The following is a 25602-nucleotide window of genomic DNA, read 5'->3' as shown; positions in this document are numbered from 1 at the left end:
AAGTGTGATCTTGTAAATACTATTCAAGAAATGGTTCCTCCCACTACTAAAGAAGAACTTATGCACTTTCTGGGAATGGTACAGTATTATCACAAATTTGTTAACAACTTTGCCAAGGTTACATACAACCTGAGGAGTCTCCTGAAGAAAGGTAGCAATTTTGTATGGAATAATGAGTGTGGAAAATAATTTGTTGCAATCAAATGCAAGTTAGCTCTGGCACCCAAACTTAAGAATTTTCACCCAAAAAAGTTCTATCATTACCACTGATGCCAGTCTCAAATGTCTTGGGGCAGTCTTACAGCAGGGAGGGAGTGGTTCTGAAAATATTATTAGTCTCAAAGGTTCAGAATGCAAGTACTCTGTGATTGAAAGAGAAGCCCTTGCTGTACTTTGGACTATTAAAATGTTAAAGACATTTTTGTGGGGGACTACATTTACTGTAAAAGCAGATCACAAACCTTTGTGGAAAATATTCAATAAGAAGGGTATTGATTCAATTTAATCTGGAAATTCTAAATAGGCGGTTAGCTTAAAGGAGTATAATTTCAATGTAACCCTGGGGTTGAAAATGTGATTGTGCATACTTAATCTAGGTTAGTGCATGACAAGACTAATCAAGATAGTGATTCTACCAATGACTACACAGATTTTGTTTGTGAACTTGATTATGAAATAATATCAGAAAACAGGTGGCGTGAGGAAGTAAAGGAAGATCCAGCCTTACAAAAAGTAATAGATCTTATTAGTCATGACTGGAAATACAAACATCAGGGTGGAGAACAGTGTAGGGATTTTTGGTTGGTCAAGGATCAGTTAGCAACCAAGGATGGTTTGCTGTTACGTGGCACTAGATTAGTTCCTCCAGTTTAATTAAGAGAGGAATTAATTAATATAGCTCATAGGTGTCATTTGGGCATTTCAAAAACGAAGGAAAGGTTACGATCCAGTTATTGGTGGCCAGGGATGGACACACAAAATGAACGTCTGTCGAGGGAATGTATGCAATATGCTTTAAGTGAGAAAAGCTTGAAACCAAGAACTCAACCTATGATAATTAGGAATCGACCTGATAAACCGTGGAAAGATATTGCTTTAGACATTTTATGATAGTAGCAATAGATATGTTCTCTGGTTGGCCTAAAATATGCTTCTCCACAGGCATTGAAACACATCATCTTATTAATTTTTCTAAAGGATCTTTTTATAGGAGAAGATATCCCTGAAACATTACTTATGGATAATGGAGTGCAACTAATTTATAAGGAAATGGAGAAGTTTCCACATGATTGTGGAATCATATACAAAAAGTGCGCTCTATATCATCCTAAATCCAATGGCATGGTAGAAAGGTTTAATCGGGTGCTGAAAGAGACCATTGCTTTAGCTAAAAATAACAACAGAAATTTGGGGGAAGAAGTCATCAAAAGAATTCGGGTATACAGGTTTACACCTCATACAACCACGGGGATGTCCCCTTTACTGTTGTTTCGTGGAAAACATTCCAACACTGTTCTAGAACCTTCTTGGGTGAATAGATTTCTAGGGTGTAATAAACCAATCGCTGAGGCCAAACTGTAGAGGATGAGTGAATCCTCTAAAATTAGAAATAGTAAGTTGCATTTTGATCGAAAACATTCTGTTAAGGTGACTAAGGTAAATGTAGGTGATTTGGTTATGATAAAACGTCCTGGTTTACAGGTGTGCAGAAACAAACTGTTGAAACCAATGGAAGTTATCAAGGTTTTCACTAATGCCATTAGAACTGATGAGGATCGTGTGTGGAACCTCAACAGAATGGTATTGTCTAAAGGCAAAATCTTACAAGATACTGAAATGAAGGACAAGGTTAGTTCACAGAAAGTGGAAGACAATGTCTCTCTCAAAAAGAGAGATGGTGTATCGCCAAGGAGGTCTGACAGAAAGGTGCAAAGTCCAGCTTACTGAAAGGACTATGTTTAAATGTTCTACTTTTGATGTTTTCTTTTGTTGTTTCCTGTAGGAAGTTGGCTCTGCATATACTATCTCAAAGTGAGAGACAGTGTGCACAGAGTCTAAGGGTTCCCCTTAGAGGTTGATAGTGGAAAAATCTGATAATACTAATGCTTTATTTGTTGTAGTGTGGTCGAGCAATAGGCTTATCAGAGGGTGGTGTTAAGCATTGCTTGTACACACACAGGCAATAAATGAGAACACGCACTCAAAGACTTAACTCCAGGAAAATAGGTTTTTATATAGAAAAATAATATTTTCTTAATTTATTTTAGAACCACAAGATTCAGTATTCATGTAAGTACATAAATTGTAAGGTACTTGGTATAGGTTAATATAGAACTTCGAATCAAAACAGTAAGGTACACAGTTTTAGCAAACATGGCAATAAGCTATTTTAAAAGTGGACACTGCAAAAATCAACCGTTCCTGGGGGAAGTAAGTACCAGCTAGTTTAGAAGGTAAATAAAGCACTTACAAGTTCAGTCTCTGGGGTATAGGCAGCCCACCATTGGGGGTTCAAGTCAACCCTCAACACCCAGCATCAGCAACACAGGGCCGGTTAGGTGCAGAGGTCAAAGAGGGGCCCAAATAGCACAGGCGCCTATGGAGACTAGGGGTGCTCCGGTTCCAGTCGGCTAGCAGGTAAGTACCTGCATCCTCGGGGAGCAGATCAGGGGGGTTTTGTAGAGCACTGGGGGGGGTCCCAAACAGGCACACAAAATACACCCTCAGTGGCACAGGGGCGGCCGGATGCAGAATGAGGTATTGGGTTTTGCGTTGGTTTCAATGGAGGGACCGGGGTCACTCTGGAGATGCAGGCAGGGCACAGGGGGGCTTCTAGGGCCAGCCACTGACCGGGCAATGATGAAGGCCACCTGCTGGTCACTCCTACATGGGTAGTTGGTTCCTCAGTGCTTCTTTCAGACGTCGGGTTCTTTGTTACCGTGCAGTCGCAGTCAGGAGGAGCCTCAGGATTCTCTCTGCAGGCGTCGCCGTGGGGGTGCAGGGAGGTCGTCTCAGGGTGTCCACATCATGGGAGTTGCCTGGGGGTCCTCGCTGCAGTGTTGGTTCCTCTGAACACGAGCCGGGGGCATCGGGTGCAGAGTTTTGGGGACTCACTCTTCAGGAGTGAGGTGGGAGTCCCTTTAAAGATAGTTTTTCTTTTTTGTTGTTTGGACACAGCTGCTGTCCACAGGAGTTTCTTGGTCCTTTGAGTTGCAAGGCAGTCCTCTGAGTTGGCAGAGGTTGCTGGTCCCACTGGATGCGTCTCTGTTGCAGGTTCTTTGAGTCTGGAGACAGGCCGGTAGGGCTGGGGCCAAGTCAGTTGTTGTCTCCGTCTTCTCTGCGGGGCTTTTCAGGTCAGCAGTCCTTCTTCTTGTTCAGGTCGCCAGGAAATCTGCTTTCCTGGGTTCAGGGTCACCCCTAAATACTAAATTTAGGGGTGTGTTTAGGGCTGGAGGGCAGTAGCCAATGGCTACTGTCTGTGTGGGTGGCTACACCCTCCTTGTGCCTCCTCCCTTTGGGGAGGGGGGCACATCCATAATCCTATTGGGGGAATTCCTTCAAAGCAAAATGGAGGATTTTCTAAGGAGGGTGACTCCTCCTTGTTTTTCTCATTATCTCCTCCGGACTTGCCGCCAAAAGTGGGGCTGTATCCGGGGGGGGGGGGGAGACAGGCATCTCCACTAGCTGGAGTGCCCTGGGGAATTGTAACACCAGGCTTGAGCCTTTGAGTCTCACCACAAGGTGTTACAGTTCCTGCAGGGGGATGTATGAAGCACCTCCACCCAGGATAGGCTTTTTTCCTGGCCACAGAGTGCACAAAGGCACTCACCCCATGTGATCAGAGACTAGTCTGGAAATGGCAGGCTGGCAGAGACCAGTCAGCCTAGAACTAGCAGTTGGGTTAGCATGCATGCGGCATCTCTAAGATGTCCTCTATGTGTATTCCTCAATAAATCCCACACTGGCATCAGTACGGATTTATTGTGCTAAGAAGTATTCAGTGTAGCCATTGTGGAACTCTCGAGTTCTTGTTTGACAAACTCCCAGACCTTATACCTTTTATGGCTACCCTGCACTTACAATGTCGAAGAATTGGCTTAGACACTGTAGGGGCATAGTGCTCATGCAGCTATGCCCTCATCTGTGATATAATGCACCATGCCTAAGGACTGTAAGGCCTGCTAGAGGGGTGACTTATCTATGCCACAGGCAGTGGGTTGTGTGCATGGCACCCTGAGGGAGTGCCATGTCGACTTAGGCCCATATTTATACTTTTTGAGCGCCACATTTGCATCAGTTTTTGACACAAAAGCAGGGCAAACTTACAAAATACTATTGTATTTTGTAAGTTTGCCCCGCTTTTGCGTCAAAAAGCGGCACAAATACGGCACTGAAAAAGTATAAATATGGGCCTTATTCTTTTTCTCCCCAAGAGCACACACAAGCTGTGAGGTAGTGTGCATGTGCTGAGTGAGGGGTCCCCAGGGTGGCATAATACATGCTGCAGCCCTTAGAGACCTTCCCTGGCCACAGGGCCCTTGGTTCCAGGGGTACCATTTACAAGGGACTTATCTGTGTACCAGGGCTGGGCCAATTGTGGAGACAAAGGTACAGTTTTTAGGTAAAGAACACTGGTGCTAGGGCCCGGTTAGCAGGGTCCCAGCACACTTTCAATAATAACTAGCATCAACAAAAGGCAAAAAGTTAGGGGGTAACCATGCCAACAGTGGCATTTTCCTACATTTCCAATCCCAGTTTTCAGGTTCATTCTCTCTCTCATGTCTAGTGCATATCAGGTATTGTAAAAAGGAATTTGTTTCTTGTAGTATGGTCTCATATGTTGTGGTAATTGTATGTTTGGTGTTATAGTTTTTTCTTTTAGTTCTTACAGTGACAGTTCATTTAAAAATGTTTTTGAGAGGAGAGGGGTATGTAGTATTCTATACTGATGTCATCTTTCGAGATTCCTTGGATGGTGGGGGATGGCTGAGCTGTTTCTCCCAACATATTGGAATAAACTCTCTTCTACTCAACTATTACACCGTGAGACACCTCTTTATTATACAGTTGCTTCATCCAATTGCAAAGCAAAAAACTCGGTATCAAGCGTGCTATGAGCTTTTTGTAGATGTCCTCTGACATGTCAGAGATAGGGCAGAAAACTGTTGTGTCTGAGATGGGTATCATTTTAAATTTCTCCGCTGCTCTTTCACCAAGCAATGTCCTGGCTATGTCAAGAATTGCTGGATGAATCACTTTTTCCCCCATCTGTAAAAGGCTTTTTGTTTTTGGCAATATGGTACGCCACTTGGTAAGATGCTTTCAAGGCATTTGTTGGTGTGGGGACCACATTTTTCACAGCACCTTTTTGGTGGATGATGTCTTCCAGCTTTTCGGGCAACAAAACCTGTATTCTTTCCTACCACTGACCGTTTGTAGTTTCCAAGTGGTTCTTTAATTTGTTTAGTTTCAGACTTTCTTAGCCAAGGTCATGCCACAAACCACACACTGTGGCCTAATTTCGCCATTTATGGTGATGCAGGTGAATCCAAAGTCCCGGTAGAAGGTATCATACTTACTCATTTTGGCAGCTCTTTTCTCTCCATTTGTTTCGGCCTTTCGTTCGAGTGCTTTATCATCTTTTGGCAGCAGGGAACAATCCATGGCAAATGTGTATGATACAAAGTTCAATGTTAATGAAGACCACAGACCTACTGCTGCATTATTAAACTTTACAGCTCTACCAATGTCTTAAAACATCTTCCTATCTTATCTAAAACACAAATAGCACAGTAGGTTCATTCCACATGCTTTAAACAGAAATTGCAGCTGGTCCTGGCTTCCTTACGTGAACAGGGTTTGTGAGACATTTCCAAGGTTTCCCTTCTCTTTTGTGCACACACATTAATAGCAATAGATAACATGGGTGGATGACATGCTTAGAATCCATCTCCAAACATCTGCTGTTAGTGCCCAAATTGACTACTCTAGTGTTCTCTAGGGAGGCTAGTCCAACTCCTGATCTTCTGCCAACACCTTTGTGAAAGTCAGAAGGACTACAAAATTGTTGTCTGGGTCATAATTGATCTCAGAATGAAGACCACTGCTATCCAGCAAAAGCCAGCCCTGCGGTGCTAATTGGAAGCCCTGCCAGACAAGTATAGGCTGCTGTGGTAGAATCTAGGTTGCTCAATGATACATTGTATTTTGTATTCCTCTATTGACTTTCTTGTCTTTACTCTCATATTCTATCTTCATTCTTGCATTTAACCTCTTTTTCTCATCTCTCTTTCTATTGTAGGAATAAAAGTTCTAACGCTTGTGGACACTGGTGGCATTCTGCCATTTTGTTAGACCTTCTGGTTCATCCCATTTGCCCCAAAATCACTCCTAATGCATTTGACAACTTTGAGACCATTAGGGTGCTCTATGTATTTTTGTTTTGCTGTGCCAGCAGCGCACCACCCTCTGCTGAACTAGGGATGCAACAAGAGGCCACTCACACACATAATAGAGGGTGCCCACTGGCCTCAAACAGACACTGCTCAAGAGTTTGTTATGCCTGTTTCATTTACCTGTGGTATAGTTGAAGAATGTGTGCAGTATCAATTATACTTCCGATATTTAAAAAAATAGCATACAAAACAAGATGGTTGTTTCCTCAGTGGGGGCTGGGGGGTGTGTGGGGGAAGCACCATCTGAGGTTCCCAATATTTGGAGCAGCCCCTAGGGCTGACAATTCTAACTTTGTATTCTGATTCCGATTTATTCACATTCACTGAGGACCTTTGTTTACAGACAAAAGAGTTTTGACTACCTGTCTATACCTACCTGAAGATAGCTTACCTCTGCTCAGGGTTTCTGACTTGTGTGGGGCACAGTTCACATTCAGTGGTCATGAAGACTTCCCTGCTGTCTGTTTGTTAGACCTTTCATCTTTGCCCTGGTCTCCCCTAACTTCTTGCCTCTGTAACCCAGGTTGTTGATGTGTGTTGGACTCTGTTTTTATTGTTTTTGTTACTCTGGGCACTTTACCACTGCTATCTAGTGCTAAAGTGCAAGTGCTCCTGTATAAAATGTGTATGTAATTGGCTTTCCATGATTGGCATATTTGATTTACTAGTAAGTCCCTAGTGCAGTGCACTAGAAGTGCCCAGGGCCTTTAAATCAAATGCTACTAGTGGGCCTGCAGCACTGGTTGTGCCACCCACATTAGTAGCCCTGTAAACATGGCTCAGACCTGCCACTCCAATGTCTGTGTGTGCAGTTTTAAACTGCCAAATCGACTTGGCAAGTGTACCCACTTGCCAGGCCTTAACCTTCCCTTTTCTTACATGTAAGACACCCCTAAGGTAGGCCCTAGGTAGCCCAATGGGCACATTGCAGTGTATGTTTAAGGTAGGACATATGTCCTGACAGTGAAATACTGCCAAATTCGGATTTCACTGTTGCAAGGCCTATCTATCTCATAGGTTAACATAGGGGCTACCTTTAAAAATGATTAAAGCACATATCCCCTTTTGGAGCATATAGATATGTGGAGTCTGGGGTCTCTGAGTTCACAATTTAAAAATACATATTTAGTAAAGTTGGTTTTAAGATTGTGTGTTTGAAAATGCCACTTTTAGAAAGTGGGCATTTTCTTGCTTAAACCATTCTGCCTGTTTGTGGATTCCCTGTCTGGGTCAGTTTGACAGTTGCGCTGTTTGCACCTCCCGCTAGAGAGTGACACAAAGGGAGCTGGGGTGTAGCCTGCATATCCTGATGAGCCATCTGTGCTAGGAGGGTGGGGAGGAGTGGCCACTTACACCTGAAAGGACTGTGTCTGCCCTCACACAGTGCAGTCTCCAACCCCCTGGCTGGGGCCTGGCCTGGGCATGGAAGGATTTCACAAACAAGAGAGACTTTCCTTTGAAGTAAGCCTACTTCTAAGGCCAAATTGGTATAGGAAGAGCACCCAAAACCACTTCTGGACATCAAGAGGAACCTGGAGAAGAGCTGAAAAGCTGAGGAGAAGTGCTGCCCTGCCTGAGACTGTGCTTTGCGGAGCTATCCTGCAGTTGCTGCTTCTGCCTGTGCAAGAGGACAAAGACTGGACTTTGTTGGCATTCCTGCTTGTGAAGAAATTTCCAAGGGCTTGTCCTGAGCTTACCTCCTGTTGTTTAAGTCTCAGGGCCATGAGACTCCTTCCCTGCCAAGCGGTGCCCTATCCAGTTCTTGGGGCCTTGAAAGGTGAAGCTGGCAGACCAAGACTGAAAATCCATGCACAGACCGCCGTGCGGGGAATATTTTGACGCACCTTCCGAGATGCAGCTGAAAAACGATGCGCCGCCGGCTTCGCAGCAGAAATCAACACTCCACTGGCATTGAGGCTGGAAAATCGATGCACGGAGCTGGAAGAACAACACACAACACCCGCTGACGAAAGCTGTTAGCGTCGGAACCCACATTGCGTGGTTTTGTTGATACCGTGCGGCAGGATTTTCGACACAAATCTTGCTGGATGCAGAAAAATGACGCAACGGCTGCCCGGACCCGAGTGCTGCTCGGATCGATGCATTGCTCTCCTGCGGGGAGAAAAAACGAGGCACGCCGACCTGACCGGAAAAGGAGAAACGACGCACGGTCTCGCTTGTGGGTGAGAAATTGATGCACCGATTACCTTTTTCGACACACAGTCGCCCGTGTGGGTTATTTTGACGCTACCCAGGTACTTTTCAACGCTAACTGTGTTTTACCTGTTTTCTCAAGGATTTAAGACTCTTTTTGCCTTCTAATTAAAAACTTGACTTGTGTATGTTGAATTTTTGTCGTTTTGGTCCTGTTTTGTTTAGATAAATATTTTCTATATTTCTAAACCTATGTTGTGTCATTTTGTAGTGTTTTCATTAAGTTGCTGTGTGTGTTGGTACAAATACTTTACACCTAGCACCCTGAAGTTAAGCATGCCTGCTCGTGCCAAGCTACCAAGGGGGTGAGCGGGGGTTAGCTGTGGGTGATTCTCCTTTACCCTGACTAGAGTGAGGGTCCTTGCTTGGACAGGGGGTAACCTGACTGCCAACCAAAGACCCCATTTCTAACACTGTTCATGAGTTATGGGCTTTAAAAGTTCAGCACCCTGGGAGTCTCTTGTGGCTTCCAACCTATTCCCAATACCAGTCCCTGTGTTGTGACTGATTCTGGGCTGTAGTTAACCCTGTAACTGGTCTTCTTTAGATGTTTTGAGTAGTATTGCCTCCTGTCTCACTTATCACTGGAGCTCACTGAGCTATAAGGGATACAGCACTGAGTGAACAACGAAGTTTACTGCATGTGAGTGCAGCATACATGCAATCTAAAAAAGGGACCCACGTTTGTAAAGCATGCAGTTTTAAACTTGTAAAGGCTGAGCTGTATTGATGTTTTGTATGGTATAGTAGACTGCATGCATTTGTGCATGCTTCAGACAATATGTGGGGTAATAGCACAGAAATCAACAGTCCACCAGACCATAAAACAGACCAGCAAGTAGCCGAAAAAAGCCCACACACTGACCTGACTGATAAGCCCTTTGGCCACTGCCAGACTGCTCTAGCGGCAGGGATAATGGAACTATGAGGCAATTGAGGACCAAATTATGTGGAAGGGTAGACTAAATTGTGTGGTAAAAAAATGTAACTAACACTATGTGATGCAGCATATTTTGGAATAGTATTGCGTCATTATTTTGACAGTTTTTACACATGGGAACACTGGGTAATGATTTCACTTTGTTAGTACCAGTTTATCACCAAAATACAGCAATAAACAACAGATCTAGTTAACCTTTGTGAAGGGCCTTCACTCAGCATGAATATGTGCTGTCACATCTTTAGCAACGTTTGATGTGATGGAGCTAGAAATATTTTTTATGGGTTAAAATCTGCAGATTATTCAGCAGATTATTGACTAAGTGGAAAATGAGACAAACATATAACTATGCGGAAAACACAGCTCCAGCAGAATTGCATAATCCTAGTGTCCCTCCCTGCCTATAAGCGTGGCAGTCAGAGCGTAGCCACCACTACTCAACCAGGACCTTTCACTGTTGCCTACCAAGCCTGTATGTAACTGGTACCAGGCTCTTGGAGGTTATACATCACCACAGTCTGGGATGCTTCAAGGATTAGGATTGTGGAAGCATTTGTTTCACAGTTCAAAATACAGATTATACTTCCTTCCTTTAAATAACTTCTACCAAATCCACTGCAGGTGGCGTGCCCAGCCCCAGAGGACAACTACTGCCCATCCCGGAGAGATAATGGCCTCTAACATGGCCTGACAGGAAGCAGGTATGCAGAACAGGGAGATGATGACACAGTGTTCTATGAAGAATATTTTCATTTGTAATTGTGCTTAATGTCAGTCCACAGTCTGTACCAAACAAAACATCAATTTCTCATACTGAACAGAAGGGAAAATAACACATGCATGAGCTTCTCAGCAAGTTCCCAGTTTGTTATTTAAATCATTTTGGACAAAGTTTGGCAGAGAATAAAAAGCAAGATAAGAATGTAATACAGACTGCAAACCAACAATAACTCTGTGTACTAGCATTCATCCTCCATACAGACTGGGAACACATCACAGGATTGGTATGTATCTGTAACGGACTACACTCAAGGTCACTAACTACATGAAACACATGAATGTGGCATAGATATATGTCACCACCACCTTTTTGTCAATCCAACAAGGCAGTTGTGAACCACAGGAGCTACAGATCAGTAGTAATAGAATGCAGTTTGACAAATACTATTGACTGTCCCGCCCAGGGGCATAGCTTAGTCAGTATGATTGGGGTGGGGGGTGTTAGCTTCAGATTTTCTGACAATCACAGTGGCACATGATGTTAAAATACGTTATACGACAAGCAAGGTGCACAAGAGGGCTTAAGAGGCAGTGGAAAGGGAGAGAAATGTGGTTCAGTAGGGGTACTAAGTGAGAGAAAGCACATTATTTTGTGACATAATCAACATTTTTAAAGTCTTTCTAAGCAGAGAAAGGTAAAGATTGTGTGTTTGTTTTTGTCGGTTTCTGTAAAAACTGCTGGTGAAATCCGACAGACACCTCACCATACCTGACTGAAAGCAACTATTTATCACAAAGTACATTTATTAAGGTGGTGTAACACCCCCACCAGCCCGAAGCTATGCCCCTGGTACCACCATCAATGACAGTCTAATGAATGAAACAATAAAGAATAATTATAGACAAATTTCTGTCACGCTTCAACATTAAAATAAATAATGTTCATAGTGGAATCATTGCTTACAACGTACCTTTGGCACCACCAACTTCTGCTTCCATCCCCTGAAGGACCCTGAAGCCACTGTTCCATGAGGATCCTGTAACACACTAACCAAGTTCACAAAATACGAGTGCAGTTAAGAGTTAAGTGCATGCGTGTATGTTTGTGTGTGTCTGCGAGGTGTAAAGCCAGGGCATGGTGGATGAAGTGGAAGACAGGGGAAGAGGAAGCTACTTACTAGTTCTGCAAAGCTTTGGTTATCTTGGAAACCAGGAAACAGGGAGGAGGCCCTAGTGCAGAGGCAGCCACGACGAAGAAGCCAGAATAGGACAGGTGAAAACACAGCAGCAACAACGAAGTCCAGGAAAGGTAGCAGGATGGAGTGCAAGGCAGTGGTGACAAAACTGAATATTGAGGCACTTCAAAGCATTCTACAGGTGCATATTTATGGCCCCAGTTCCCGGCATTTCTTGACATCCATCCTGCAGTCTCTCTGTTTGGAGGACTGTCATCAATGACGTTGCATTCTTTTATGATGTCCTCCAATCGGAGAGCCCCTGGAGATGCCACTATCTGTAATCCAAAATGAGGAGCAAACGTTTTGGATTCTAGTTCCAGGCAATCATAAGCAGAAGTGAGACTGGGGAATGTGCAAACCCCTTTCCATGACTCCACGCCCCCACTTGCAGCCGCGCCCCACAGATTGAAGACCGCAGGCCTAGTGCATGGAATTCTGACGATTCCTCATGGAAATGGTGCTGAACAAGCCTCACTCTTTTCCCTCCAAATACAAGTCTCTTACACGCACACATGCAAGAAAGGAGATGCAGGATAGTTTTTCAATACATTTATTGAAAAGACTGAAATCTACGATAAAATGCATGAGCTGCAATGATTAGGATAATAAGGAATAAAAAAAATCAGATTGTGAAGATCAGAGATGTAAAGATGAACAACCCCAACACATTGCAATAAACATGAATATATAATTCCTACCTAAAGCCTATTCTCTAGCCTCTAGCGAGAGCATGGCAATGTAAGTCAAATCTGTCCGTGCAATGTCCATGAGAAGCACACCCCACCCCGTTACCTTAGTACAAGGTCGGGCCTCCAGTCTCCCGATCAAGCTCCGTAGAGACACAAAGGCTGAGATCAGCTGCAAACCGACATGCAGTGTAGATGGAAAATCCTGGCTGGAATACCCTCTAATGCCCTTTCTCCTACAAGGTGTTTATTCAAGGGACATGTTTTGTTCTTGCAAAATAAGCCTGAAGCAGGAATGTATCTAAGCGTTAGACTATTTGAGCAGTCTTCTGGCGGCAATACCAAAATATTATACTGTGTTCTTCGCATTCTGTTCTTGTCATCCCGGGGCTTAAGAAATACAATAAAATTGCAACTGATCAGAGAAATAAAAACATCACCACTAAAATAAGTTGAGCTAAAACAAATAAAATCGAATAAATTAAAACAGAGCATATTACCTGGGTGAAAGGGCACCGGCTGCAAGCCTAAGCTAAGCCAAATACTGTGCCCAGGCACAGAGCTAAAATGGACCCACAACAGGATAAAGTGCCTACCTTAGAGGTGGAGCTGTATAACTCCAAGACTGATTTTCCATTCCCAAAAAGATGCTGCTTCAAAAACATCTGTGTAACCTGAAAATCATAGACTCCAATCCCACTAAGATTCCAGTCCCTTCCTTTTTCTTACTGTGAAACCACAGACAAGGACAAACCATACACTAACAGTCTTGGCCCCAGTGCCAAATAGAATAGTGTTAGACCTGGCATCCGTAGGGTGGTCTTCCCCCGCCTTTTTGCCTTTACCTCCTGTTTTGCTGCTGTATCTTTTTGTTGGCCTTACGACTCTGAGCACTTTACAACTGCAAACCAGTGCTAAAGTGCATGTGGTTCTCCCCTGAAAAGATGGTGACATTGATGTATCCACAACTGGCATATTTAATTTACCTATAGGACACTTGTAGAGTGGTATATCATATGCCCAGGTCCTGTAAATTAAATGCTAATAGTGGGCCTCAAGCACTGATTGCATCACTCACTGAAGTAGCCCTGTAAACATGTCTTAGGCCTACTACTAAAGAGCCTGTGTGTACAGTTCCTCTGCCACCTGACATGGCATTTAAACCTTCTTGCCAAGCCCTACACTCCCCTTTTCGGGCATATAAGCCATCCCTCAAGCAGGCCCTAGGGAGCCCAAAGGGCAGGGTTCCATGTAAGTAAAAAGGCAGGACATATACTTCCCAGTTCCCATGTACTGGTAAAGAAAAAACCCTCAAGTGTTTTTTCATCACTGTGAGACCTACTCCTCTCAAAGGCCAGCATTGGAATTTCCTTATAATCCTTTAAGATGTAATTGCTGCTCTGAGAGGAGTGTCTTGCTCATGTTTAGTACCATTGGAATAGTAATATTAAACCCTCCTTACTAGTAAGGTCTGATTTATTACTATTATTTTAGAAATTCTACTTTTAGAAGGTGGGCATTTCTCTGCACTCCCTGCGAGCCTACAGCATCTCTCCAATACACCTCTGGATTGGGTTGTGGTGTCAGTTCCACTTGTATTTTCCCTTTAGACACCTACAACACAGGGTTCTCCGCCAGATCTGTATTCAATTGCATACTAATGGGTCTTCCTGGGAGAGGGGTGGGGAGGATCTCACACTTACATCTCAAAGGGTAAGGGCTGATGTCCACGAAAAGGGGCTGATTACTTCCCACTGCCTGTCTGGAGTCTGGAATTACTTTAAAGTGGGACCTGCACACTTCACAAGAATTCTCTGTTGGTCACCCCCCACATTAAAGGCACTTTTCTGTATAAATAGTGGGCCTCATGACGCACCTAGTAGTACACCTCTGGACCAAGAAGGAATACTGCTGGAGTAAAGGCTGCTGTGTCAGAAGGACTGGCACCTCGCTGTGTTGACTGTTTCTAGAAACTGCTACCAGACGTTGCTGAGCTGCCCAGCTGCCTGCTGACCTCTGCCCAGCAAGCAACACCCGGGTGTCTCCAAGGCCCTGTTTGTGTGTGCTGCTCATCCATGAACTGTGTGTGACGCAGCCCAATGAGCCATGACCGTCCGTCTCCAGGAATTGCGGAGGATCCCACTGCCGATCTGATTGATCATCCAATCTAACCAAAGACCTGTTGCTCATTGCTGGTGGCATGCCCCCTCCAGATCAACAAGGTGGTTCCTCTCCATTATTGAGACTGCCGCCGTGCACTTGATCATCCAAGGGACCCAGCGTCAGGCCACTTTCACCAGAAGAAGTCCCTCAGCAGTTGCACCGGGGTGCTTGGCCCGCCTCTGACAGGGAAGCCACATCCGTGCGCCGAGTGAGGCTCCCCCCTCCCCTCTGTGTCAGCACCCACAGCTTGTCTGAGCTGGACAGGAGTCGGCTTGCCGGCCGTGCCAGTGCACTTGGACCATCTACCTCAGGGAAGCCGCTTCCGCTCAAGCACCCATAACTCACATGCAGCCAATGATTCTGGGACCGGGAACAATGAAGGGAACCCTCATTCCTTCCATATTTCCTGCAGTACTGCTCGCACCAGCATTTCTTCCTGCACGCAGGGAGGGAAGTTGGACTGCAACGGAGACATGTTTCCCAGCAGCTCAATTGTCAAGAGCGCATCCAGGGAGTTACCGTATTCACCTGAGGCGAAGCACCTCCACAATTGTTCCTTCCGGACCATGTGAGTGTACCAAATGATTCTTATTCTGACAACAATACCAAGTTATGTGTTTTAGGCCTCATTAATTGAATTTTTGCCTTTTGTAATGTTATTTAAACCTATAAAATATCCTATACTATTTTTCTAACACTGTGTGGAGTCCTTTTTCTATTGTGATGCTTACATTGGGTTACTGTGTGTGGGGATTGCACAAACACTTCACACATTGCCCTCTAAGCTATGCCTGCCTGCTCTGTACCAAGCTACCAAAGGGTGAGCACAGGTTAATTGACTTGCCCTGACTAAGGTGGGTGAATTCTGCTTGGCTGAGGTGCATACCACAACCAATCAGAAGGCCCATTTCTAACAAATAGTCAAGTCCGAAATCATGTGCCCAGTGCTTTGTGTCGAATGTAAAAGGTGGATTGGGAGAGGTAGGGAAGTTAGTCTCTAAAAGGGACATGGCTAAAGAAGCATAACTAGGAATCAGTCCAAGAGGCGTGCCTTATGTAATTAAGGGTATGGTTTAAAACATGTGAGCTAAATTCCTGTGCTTGCCTCAGCATGTATTTGGGTACCTCTCTGTGACTTTTCTGTTATTGTATCCAGACATATAACACAACAGATATATGACTTTGGCAATGCATATTAGTAGAATCAAATGAATTACAACAATGATTTAGCTGTGACTAATTAGAACTGAAAATGTTTAAATTCTGAAAATATAACACTGTGAATTAAACATTTGTAAGGTCTGTGGACGTGGTGGTGGTCTTTGAAGTGTAGCAACATAAAAAGATGATGAACGGAGTGCTGAAACTTTTCATACACTCCCAGTTACAGATCTGGGTTAAATCCGTTGTTCTTTTGCTCACCACACCACCCCAATTTGGACCCAGCGATATGCAAATCAGTCTTGACTCTGCTCCCCATGGGAACAGTCCAGCCCAAACTTTGGAGTGTCTCATTCACTCCTGTTCTCCCATTCACACAACTTTCCTCTGCAGTTTCTTACTCCGTTCAATACTTACAGTCTCTTTACCCCCACATTGTTCCCAAATTCTCCTTCTACATATCTGGCACATCATCTCCTTCCTCTTCAACACCCTGTTTTCACTCTGCTCTTCTTCTTGTACTTCCTTTCATCTCCTCTACTGCCCCATCCTCCTTACACACACACACAAAACACACCCATTCATGTGTAAGCAGTGCACTATTTTTTTCTGTGCACTGTCAATATTCTGTCATCTGTATATACCTCCTTTGCACACTTTCCCATTGAATTACAAGTGGTACGTACATGACCATCTCTCTGTATGCTTTACCAATAGGCCAAGGATTGGATGTACATGTGTTCTGAAACCACGATAAGAAACTCACACTGCCTTCATTCCAACTCCATAGATCTCCATCATCCCCCGACACACACAGGCTCACATCTTGAACCTATCCAGACTCCTGGACACAACTCAGTTCACGCTATGCACTACACAAGTAGAATTATGTGTTGCATGACAAAATACAGAAACTGAGCATCTGGAAAAAGCAAATATTCCTGGGAAATGCAAGATGAAGTAAAATGTGAAATGTAAACAAAAAATGGAATACTGACCTAGATTTCCTTTTTTGCAGCAACTGTTGAGACATCGATCACAGTTTTTGCCTGTAAGTTAATAACCATAAATTAAAGTCCTGTAGAGACACATTTCAAAGTCCGTTTTTAGGTCGAGTGTGCAAGCGCTTTGACCTGTTGCGAGTGTTGTGGGCTTTTAACCACACCCATCTTATGCCCATCACTGTCATTATTTCCTGGGCTTGCCTCTAAAAAAATCACTTGATGTCACTGGTAAATGCTTTACGTTCGTCCCGCCTTGAGGCTATATTTGTCACATCTTGCAAACTGCCTCTGTTACATGGATTATTGCACGATTGCCAATATACTTCATCGTAGGTAAACTATTTATTTATTTTGACTCTCCCCTTCATGCTGCATGGTGGCCATGACTCTTACAGTGCGAACAGGCACAACATCCTGAACTTGATCAGCAGCATTTGAGCTCTGGTCACATTGCTCACAGTTACCTGATCAGAGTCATTTCTTGTGGCTCTCCCCTTAAAACACTTGAAATTGGTAAATGCTTCATGTAAAACAGAAATCCTCATAGTGAAACCGTCTATCCCGGCACCGAAGGGACTGCGGACAAACAATATTCACTGCACTCGGGGAAACTCGCCCCATAATGCTTTGCAGGGCATTACTTTTACAAAATATTTTTGCTCATAACTCTGCCTGTGATGGTCCTAGGACAATAGGATCACCACCAAAACGTTCAGCATGACACTCTCTTTCTGTCGTGGTCATCTCTAGGTCCCCACGCTAGGTTAGTCTAGACCCAAAAATAATACCTCCTCCCACCCGTCAATTACTTTTTAAGTGCTCCCATGGGTAGAGCTTTTGTTTTACAGTTGGGAATAGCTTGCGTTTTAAGAGTCTTGTTTGTAATATCATTGTTATGGTCTGCTACTTCTGAAAATGTGTAATGTACTACATCCTTTAGTGGCTAAATATATGGTTACACTGCATTATTTTTTATAATCTTCTTTTTATGTTGTTATGCTCTCTAGGGGCTGACAATAGAGTTACATATCCATGGCCCAGGATTAAGAGGGCCTAGAGCCTTCTTTCACCACATTAGTGTCATTTTTTATGACCCTAATGTGAGCCAATGAGGTCAAATTCACCACACCACTTTGTAACTCCTTGCGCTTTATTATGCTTATGCCAGGCATAATGTATGGAATGGGGGCGTTCCCCTCCAATTAGGGGGACCACAAAAATGACCCAGTGAAATCTCTTAGATTCCACTGTGCCATTTTTAGTGGCTTTTTTTAATGCATGCACAGAGCAGGTGTTAAAAGGGGGCATACCCTATGTACTCTGCAGGATTAGTGCCTACGTTTTGGTGCTAATCCTGCACAGTACACATCAATAGCGTCCAAAATGTTTATGCTATTGCCCCTACACTGCTCCATAGTGTGCCGTATATTAAAGATGGCACACACATGGTGGCAGTAGGGGGGGTGCTAAGGGGCGCAAGAAACGTGGCAGTGCATTGGATGCAGAACCACTTTTCTTAAATTCGGGCCCATGTTTCTTAGAAATGCTATTTTCAATGTAGTGTCCTCTAGGGGCTGCTTTAAGCATTACAGTCATATCAACATACTAAAATATTCATGGCAAGGAAACTTGCCCCATAATGGTTTGCAGGGCATTAATTTTACAAAACATGTTTGCTCATAACTCAGCCTGTGGTGGTCCAAAGACAATGGAACCACCTTCAAAACATTCACCACAGTGTGCTCTTTCTGCCCATTTCATCTCTGGGTCCCCACACTACCTTAGCGGGGACTCCAAAATATTAACACCTACCACCATTCGTCACCTGTTTAAGCTTTCTGATGGCTGAAACTTTTGTTTTACAGTTGTGAGAAGGTATGTTTATGGACCTTCTTGTAATATCAGTGTAATAGGCCTGCTTGAAAATATGTAATGCACTTATATGGTTACACTGCACTACTTTCTTCTATTTTTTTTCATGTGATCATACTCTGTAAAAGATGATTGTATGATTACATGATCATGTTTTTTCCAAATGTTATTTTATTTTTTTAGGGGCTGTTTTTAGCATTGTAGTCAGCATACTATAATATTTGTAGCACAAAAACTCACCTCATAAAGCTTTGTAGAGCATTACTTTTACAAAACATTTGTGCTCATAACTCAGCATGTGGTGGTCCCAGTTCATTGGGACACCTTTGAAACACTCTTTCTGTTTACATCATCTCTGGGTCCCTTGTGTTAATGAGATGCTAAACACAACGCTAACCCCCTAGCGCCATATATGACACTAACTAAGGAAGTGGACTCAAAAAGTGCAGCTAAGTCTGAGTAGCACCAAAATTTAACACCTGGTTGGATCAGATTTAAAAAGAGGCTCATACACCACCACTCAAGGAAAACACACATAGGAAGCTTTGGAAATGTCCAGGACAACATCAAAGTCGTACTGCTCCAGCAGGGTACACGCCACAGACGTCTGCGAAGACAGCAGATCCCTGCACCACCACTGCAGCAACCCCAAACACCACCACAGCAGCAACAAAAGCAGCGCAGAGGGAGGGAGAGAATATTCAGACAGAGGATACCATCATTGGAATGAGGTAACAAGATGTTGTCCGGATGTACAGACTCAACCAGGAGTCCATTGTACGCCTGCTGCACCATATTGTACCACACATCACAGCATGGGTGCAAACGCCCCCTAACATTCCACCCATGACAAAACTCCTTGTGGTCCTCCATATGGTGGCATCAGGATCATTCCAGATAATGGGGGCACAATTGGCTGGCATCTCCCAGTCATCCTTCTCTGTGTTCTTAACAAAGGTCCTGGAGGCAATCCTAAACCTCACACCCCACCACATCTGCTTCCCAAACATCCTGCATCTGCAGTAGGAGACCAAGCAAGGGTTCTATCAAATTGCTGGGTTTCTGCATGTGCTGGGTGCAATGGACTGTATCCATGTCCAACTGGTGCCACCTGCAGCAACAAAACACCTCTATAGGAACCGCAAGCACGGGCATTCCATCAATTTGCAGGCCATCGTGGGCCACCGTGGGCTCTTCTGTAACATCCTTGTGAAATATCCCAGCAGCATGCATGACGCATACATCTTTCGTCATTGCACCATCAACCAGCGGTTCCAGGATGGCCAATATGACATCGGGCTACTCATAGGCAAGCCACCATACCAATCATAACACACAACACACCAACCATCTAGGACAAACAAGACAAACACCACACTAAGGGGCATATTTATACTATGTTTGCGCCGAATATGGGTCAAAAATATTGACGCACATTCGGCGCAAACCTTGCATCATATTTATACTATGACGCCCGCGAACGTCAAAATTCCTCCTTGTGCGTCATTTTCGGGATGCAGGAAACTGCCTTGTGTTAATGACATGCAAGGTAGGCATTCACGTCCAAAAAATGAATTTAAGGCCTGTGCACCTTATTTATACTCCCTTGTCATTTTGACGCACAGGAGGGGGTGGGCCTTAAAAAACTGTGCACAGCCTGCTGTGTGCCGTTTTTTAACGCCTGGGTGAGGGCAGGCATTAAGGGGGCCTATGAGCTCATTTCCATGGTCTCTAACCATGGAAGCAGTCCAGAGGTGCCCTCCCCTGCCCCCAGGGACACCCCCTGCCACCCTCGCCCACCCCTGGAGGACACCCATGGATGGAGGGACCCATCCCAGGTAAGTAGAGGTAAGTGGAGGTAAGTATCCATTTTTTTAAGTGTCATAGGGGGGTCTAACTTGGCCCCCCTACATGCCACTGTGCCCAATGGCCATGGCCAGGGGACAGAAGCCCCCTGGGCATGGCCATTGGGCGGGGGCATGACTCCTGTCTTTGCTAAGGCTAAGACAGGGGTCATTTCCATGGGGGTTGTGCGTCAAAAAATGGTGCAAGTCCGGTTAGAGTCATGATTTTTTACTCCAGTGCCACCTCAAATGCACCCCTAGTGCCTCCCTAACAACACCATGTTCAATTGCAAATACCAGAAACGGTCCACCATGGTGCTGAGTCTGTCAAAACAACAATAACAATCATGGATGTCTTAGTAGGACTCATTAGGAGTATAGAGGACATGCCTGCACTTACATGTACCGTACCAAGGGACCCATGTTACAAATAGCTGTGGCCCCTCCCAAAATCTGCACTGTGCATGTTTAGAAAGTGTCTGTCAGAAATCATGTATTGGAAGCTAGGAGATACTACTGCACCAAATTACATCATGCTACTAATGTGTGATACACACCCTCATACACTTGATGGCTGGCACAACCATCATCTGCCACAAAGGGTTACAAAGTGTCACTCTGCATGCGTAGTGCCACATGATAACATGAACAGCACAGTCTGTCCTTGTAGGGCAACTATGGTGTTTCAACATCTGACACCATAGTGGTGCTAGGAGATGGTAGGTTCCACCTAACAATAGAACACTACTTCAAATAGGGACCACACAACACAACAAGTGTGGCACAATAGTTAGAGTGGCAGACCCTGATGCAGAGATCTGGCCTGGGACCAGGGTTCAATTCCCACCTTGGCAGCTCTTGGGCTCAATTCCCTTGGACCAGATAATTCTCGCCTTGGTGCCTAATCTAATTAATGTGTCAAACTCTGTAATTCTGGGCAATAGCTTGCTTAATCTCCACAATGGTCCTCACAGCACTTGGATGCCTGGCTTCACCCTGCAGCTGTCCAGGAGTGGGCACCTCACAGGGAAAAGCCAGGAGGGGTTCCACAGCGGTATGCCTACATCGCCTTGAGGCCCTAACGGGTGAGTAGTGTGCTATACAAGTGCAAAGTTTACAGTTTTTTTACCTAAATCACTCCCATCATTTTGGGATCAACATAAATTTACTCAGGCCCTTGAGCCACTACCCAAGATTGTCATGTCCATCAACACAGTCCATTGTGACCATTTCACAAGAACAGGAACATAGACTAAAGCACAAGAAAGTCTGAGTCACCACTCCAACTAAAAAGTACAACTGCCATGTTATGTTCCAAACTACTATCAACACTTAACACATCTTCTCTCGATCCTTTGCAGCTGATCAAGGATACAGCATACAGCTGTAGGTGATGACTCCATTTGCCAATCCCACAACGGTGGAAGAGCGGGCCTACTATGAGGGACACAGGAAAACTCGCAATGTGGCGAGGACATTTAGGCTCCTGAAATTCAGGTTCAGGTGCATGGCGCTGACAGGAGGAAGCCTCTTGTATGCAGGTCGATGTTCCCTGCGATGAGGAAGATGACGATGGAGCAGATAATGTGGAGGGGGAACAAATGAACATGGCTGCAAGAGTGCATAGGAGACTCCAAATTGTAGAGAACTTCTACACATAGGCCCTCATTACAACCCTGGCGGTCGGTGTTAAAGCAGCAGTAATACTGCCAACAGGCCGGCGGTAAAAAAAATGGGATCATGACCATGGCGGAAACCACCAACACAGACAGCCACTTTAACATTCCGACCGCCACAGCGGTAGCAACAAACACAGCGGCAGTCACCGCCAACAGGCAGGCGGAAGACAATGCACCACCCACAGTATTACAAGTCACCAATCCGCCAGCTTTTCCGGAGCGGTACCAACGACATCAAAAGCATGGCGGAAACAGTCTTTGGAAGGAAAACCACTCACCTTTCGACACTCAACGAAGAACCAGGACGCCATGGAGCCTGAACTACAGGTCCTGCCGATGCTGGTGTATCTGCTAATACGCCAGGAACATCAAAGAAGGCGGCGGCGCCGACCACAGTGAGTACTGCACCTAGCACACAGGGGAGGGGGGGAAGAAAAAGAGAGTGACACACACACGCAACACGCAACACCCCCACCCCCGCCCTCACCCAGTACGCCATACACACAAAAACATGCTGCAACATTACATTTACACCCCGTGACCCCCTGGAAGAACGCAAGGACAAAAGGAATTGAGTTAAATCAGTGATATTTAGAAAATGCAGATAAAGTTAATGATTGCAAACAACAGTATATACAAATATTTACATTATGTACAGAGGGCTGTACACTGTCCTTTGCAAATGTCCGTGGACCAGTGGGCCAAAAAAACAGGGGCGAAGCCCACACTTGACTCCTGCCTCAAAACTGCAGGGGCATCAGGTCGAAAACACACAGGCACCTCAGGGGGAGGGGGGGCACCTCAGCCGGAAGATGGTACTAAGCCACTGCTTCTCGAGAGGGCAACATGCCCACTGCTTTGTCCTGGGGAGTGCAAAGCCACAGTATCTCAAGTCTCTCAAGGGGGTGCTCTGCCCACTGCTTGGTCCTGGGGAGTGCAAGGCCACAGTCTCTCAAATGGGTGGTTTGCACACTGCTTGGTCCTGGGGAGTGCAAGGCCACAGTCTCTCAAGTATCTCAAGTGGGTGCTCTGCCCACTGCTTGGTCCTGGGGAGTGCAAGGCCACAGTCTCTCAAGTGGGTGGTTTGTCCACTGCTTGGTCTTGGGGAGTGCAAGGCCACAGTCTCTCAAGTCGGTGGTTTGCCCACTGCTTGGTCCTGGGGAGTGCAAAGCCACAGTCTCTCAAGTGGGTGGTTTGCCCACTGCTTGGTCCTGGGGAGTGCAAGGCCACAGTCTCTCAAGTCGGTGGTTTGCCCACTGCTTGGTCCTGGGGAGTGCAAAGCCACAGTCTCTCAAGTGGGTGGTTTGCCCACTGCTTGGTCCTGGGGAGTGCAAAGCCACAGTCTCTCAAGTGGGTGCTCTGCCCACTGTTTGGTCCTGGGGAGTGCAAGGCCACAGTCTCTCAAGTGGGCGACATGTTCCACTGGTTCTGGAGGGGGCTTAGTGCCCAATGTGCTTCATCCTGCCAAGGAAAGTGATAGTGGATGCACATCTCCACCGGTTCTGGGGGAGGCTTTGTGCCCAGTGTGCTTCACCCTGCCAAGGAAAGTGATAGTGGGTGCATATCTCCACTGGTTCTGGAGCGGGCCTTAGCCCCAGTGATGCTGCACCTGAGATGTGGCAGTTCCTATTCCCTCACCTGGGTGTCTGAGCCACGAGATGTGCAGGGAACAGGTAGCATGATACTCCATGGAGGCAGAGCCACACTCCATCCTGTGGCGATTTAGGCTGCAAACTGTTGGTAGTGCCGGTGCTGGTGGTGGTGCTTCAAGTGGTGGGTGGAGGGACCAGGCAGCCTCCTGCATCCCCGGACGCCTGCCCACTGGGGATGCTGCTGATGACAGATGTAGTGGCATTGGCTGGGCATGTGGCGGTGCAGATGGCAGTGCACATGGCGGCGCAGGTGGTGGTGCTTGCGGCGGTGTCTGTGGCAGAGATGCTGCTGGTGCAGGCCATAGAGCAGGTGCTGGTAGTAGTGGAGGGAGACACCAGGCCGTCTCCTGCAGACTTGGACGACTGCCCACTGGGGATAATGCTGCTGACTGTTGTTGTGGCAGTGGCAGTGCAGGTGGCAGTTCAGGGGGCGGTGCAGGGGGCTGTGCAGGTGGCGGGGCATATGGCGGTGCAGGTGGCGGGCATATGGCGGTGCAGGTAGTGGTGCCTTCCACGGTACAGGTTGCTGGCCTGTCAGTATTTATGGTGGTCACCAGTCCCTCACCTGGAGTGTCCTAGGCCTGAAGTGCCTTACCCTGTGTTTTCTAGCCCTTCCCACCTTGCCAGACGCTGCTGGGACCTTGGCACTTGCAGATGCAGTTTTGGAGGAGGCCTTGCTGGTTGGGTCCTGCTTTTTGGCCGTGCTGCTTGCTGGCACACTCTTCACCTTGGCAGGTGGCGGAATGGGTACCACCGCGGACGCCGACTTGGTGGCTGAGGTGCTGGCCTGGGATCTTAACATCCTGGCCCGAGGTGAAAGACGGGGGGAGGCGTAGGGAAGAGGTCAAAGTTAGCAAGGTAAAGTTATTTAGACACACTGGGACGGGAAGATAGAGAGGGTTTGGGAGAGGAGGAAATGGGAGTGGTTGTAAGAGGTGTGTTTCTGCTGAGTTTGGGTGAAGGTGCATGGGATGGATGCTGTTGTGAGGTGGATGGCTGTTGGGTGGGTGGGTGCTTGCATTTGTGTACTTTGGGAGGAGGGGGTCACAGACACACTGGGAGAGGACAGAGGGGAAGTGTGCATGGTTGTGGGGGTGGTGACTGCTTGTGAGGGGTGTGTAGTGATGGGCGTGCTGATGATGGACGTAGTGGATGAGGATGTAGTGCATGCAGGTGTGAGTGGAGATGAGACTTGGAGGGGGTGGACAAAGAGGAGGAAGGGGACACGGTGGAGGCAGTGGATGTTGCTGTATCTGCATGGGTATGGTGCTTGTGTGAGTGCCTGTGAGATGAGGAGTGATGTTTATGTTTGCCTGAGACACTTTTGTGTGTTGATTTGGGTGAATACTGGTCTGAAGGTGTGCTTGGGACAGGCTGGGGTTGAGGGGATTGGGACTGGGTAGAGAAAGTGGGAGGGGAAGGCTAGACACAGAAACAATGGCTGCCATCAGTGCTGAGGCCAGAGCCTGAAATACTCTCTGTTGGGCTGCCACGCCAGAGTGAATGCCCTCCTAGGTATGCACTTGTTTGTTGCAAATGCCTCTCAACACCCTGGATGGCATTCAGAATGGTTGACTGGCCAACAGTGTTGGATCTCAGGAGTTCAATAGCTTCCTCACTGAGGGCAGTAGAGTGGGTTGTGGCTGTACCTGTTGTTGGGTTGGGCACAGAGGTGTCTGCCACCGCCAGGGAGCTTCCATCTGAGGAGGAGTCGCTGTCACTGGTCTCCCCTCCTGTCCTCGTCGTGGTGCTCCCCTCGCCCTCCGTCCCACTGGTGCCTTCACCCTCAGTGGATTTGCCCTCATGGGCCATGTGGGATGCAGCTCCCTCCGTCAGATGATGCTAATGCACACAAGGACAGGGTGACAAAACAAAAAGGGGGGAGAGACAGAGGATCCACTTCGTCAATGCCAGCAACACCACTACTGCTGGTGTGCACAACACACAGGGATCAGCCCTATGCACTAGGCCATG

This window comes from Pleurodeles waltl, chromosome 5 (assembly GCF_031143425.1).
Source record: "Pleurodeles waltl isolate 20211129_DDA chromosome 5, aPleWal1.hap1.20221129, whole genome shotgun sequence".
Classification (NCBI taxonomy): Eukaryota; Metazoa; Chordata; class Amphibia; order Caudata; family Salamandridae; genus Pleurodeles; species Pleurodeles waltl.
This window is presented reverse-complemented; position numbering follows the sequence as displayed.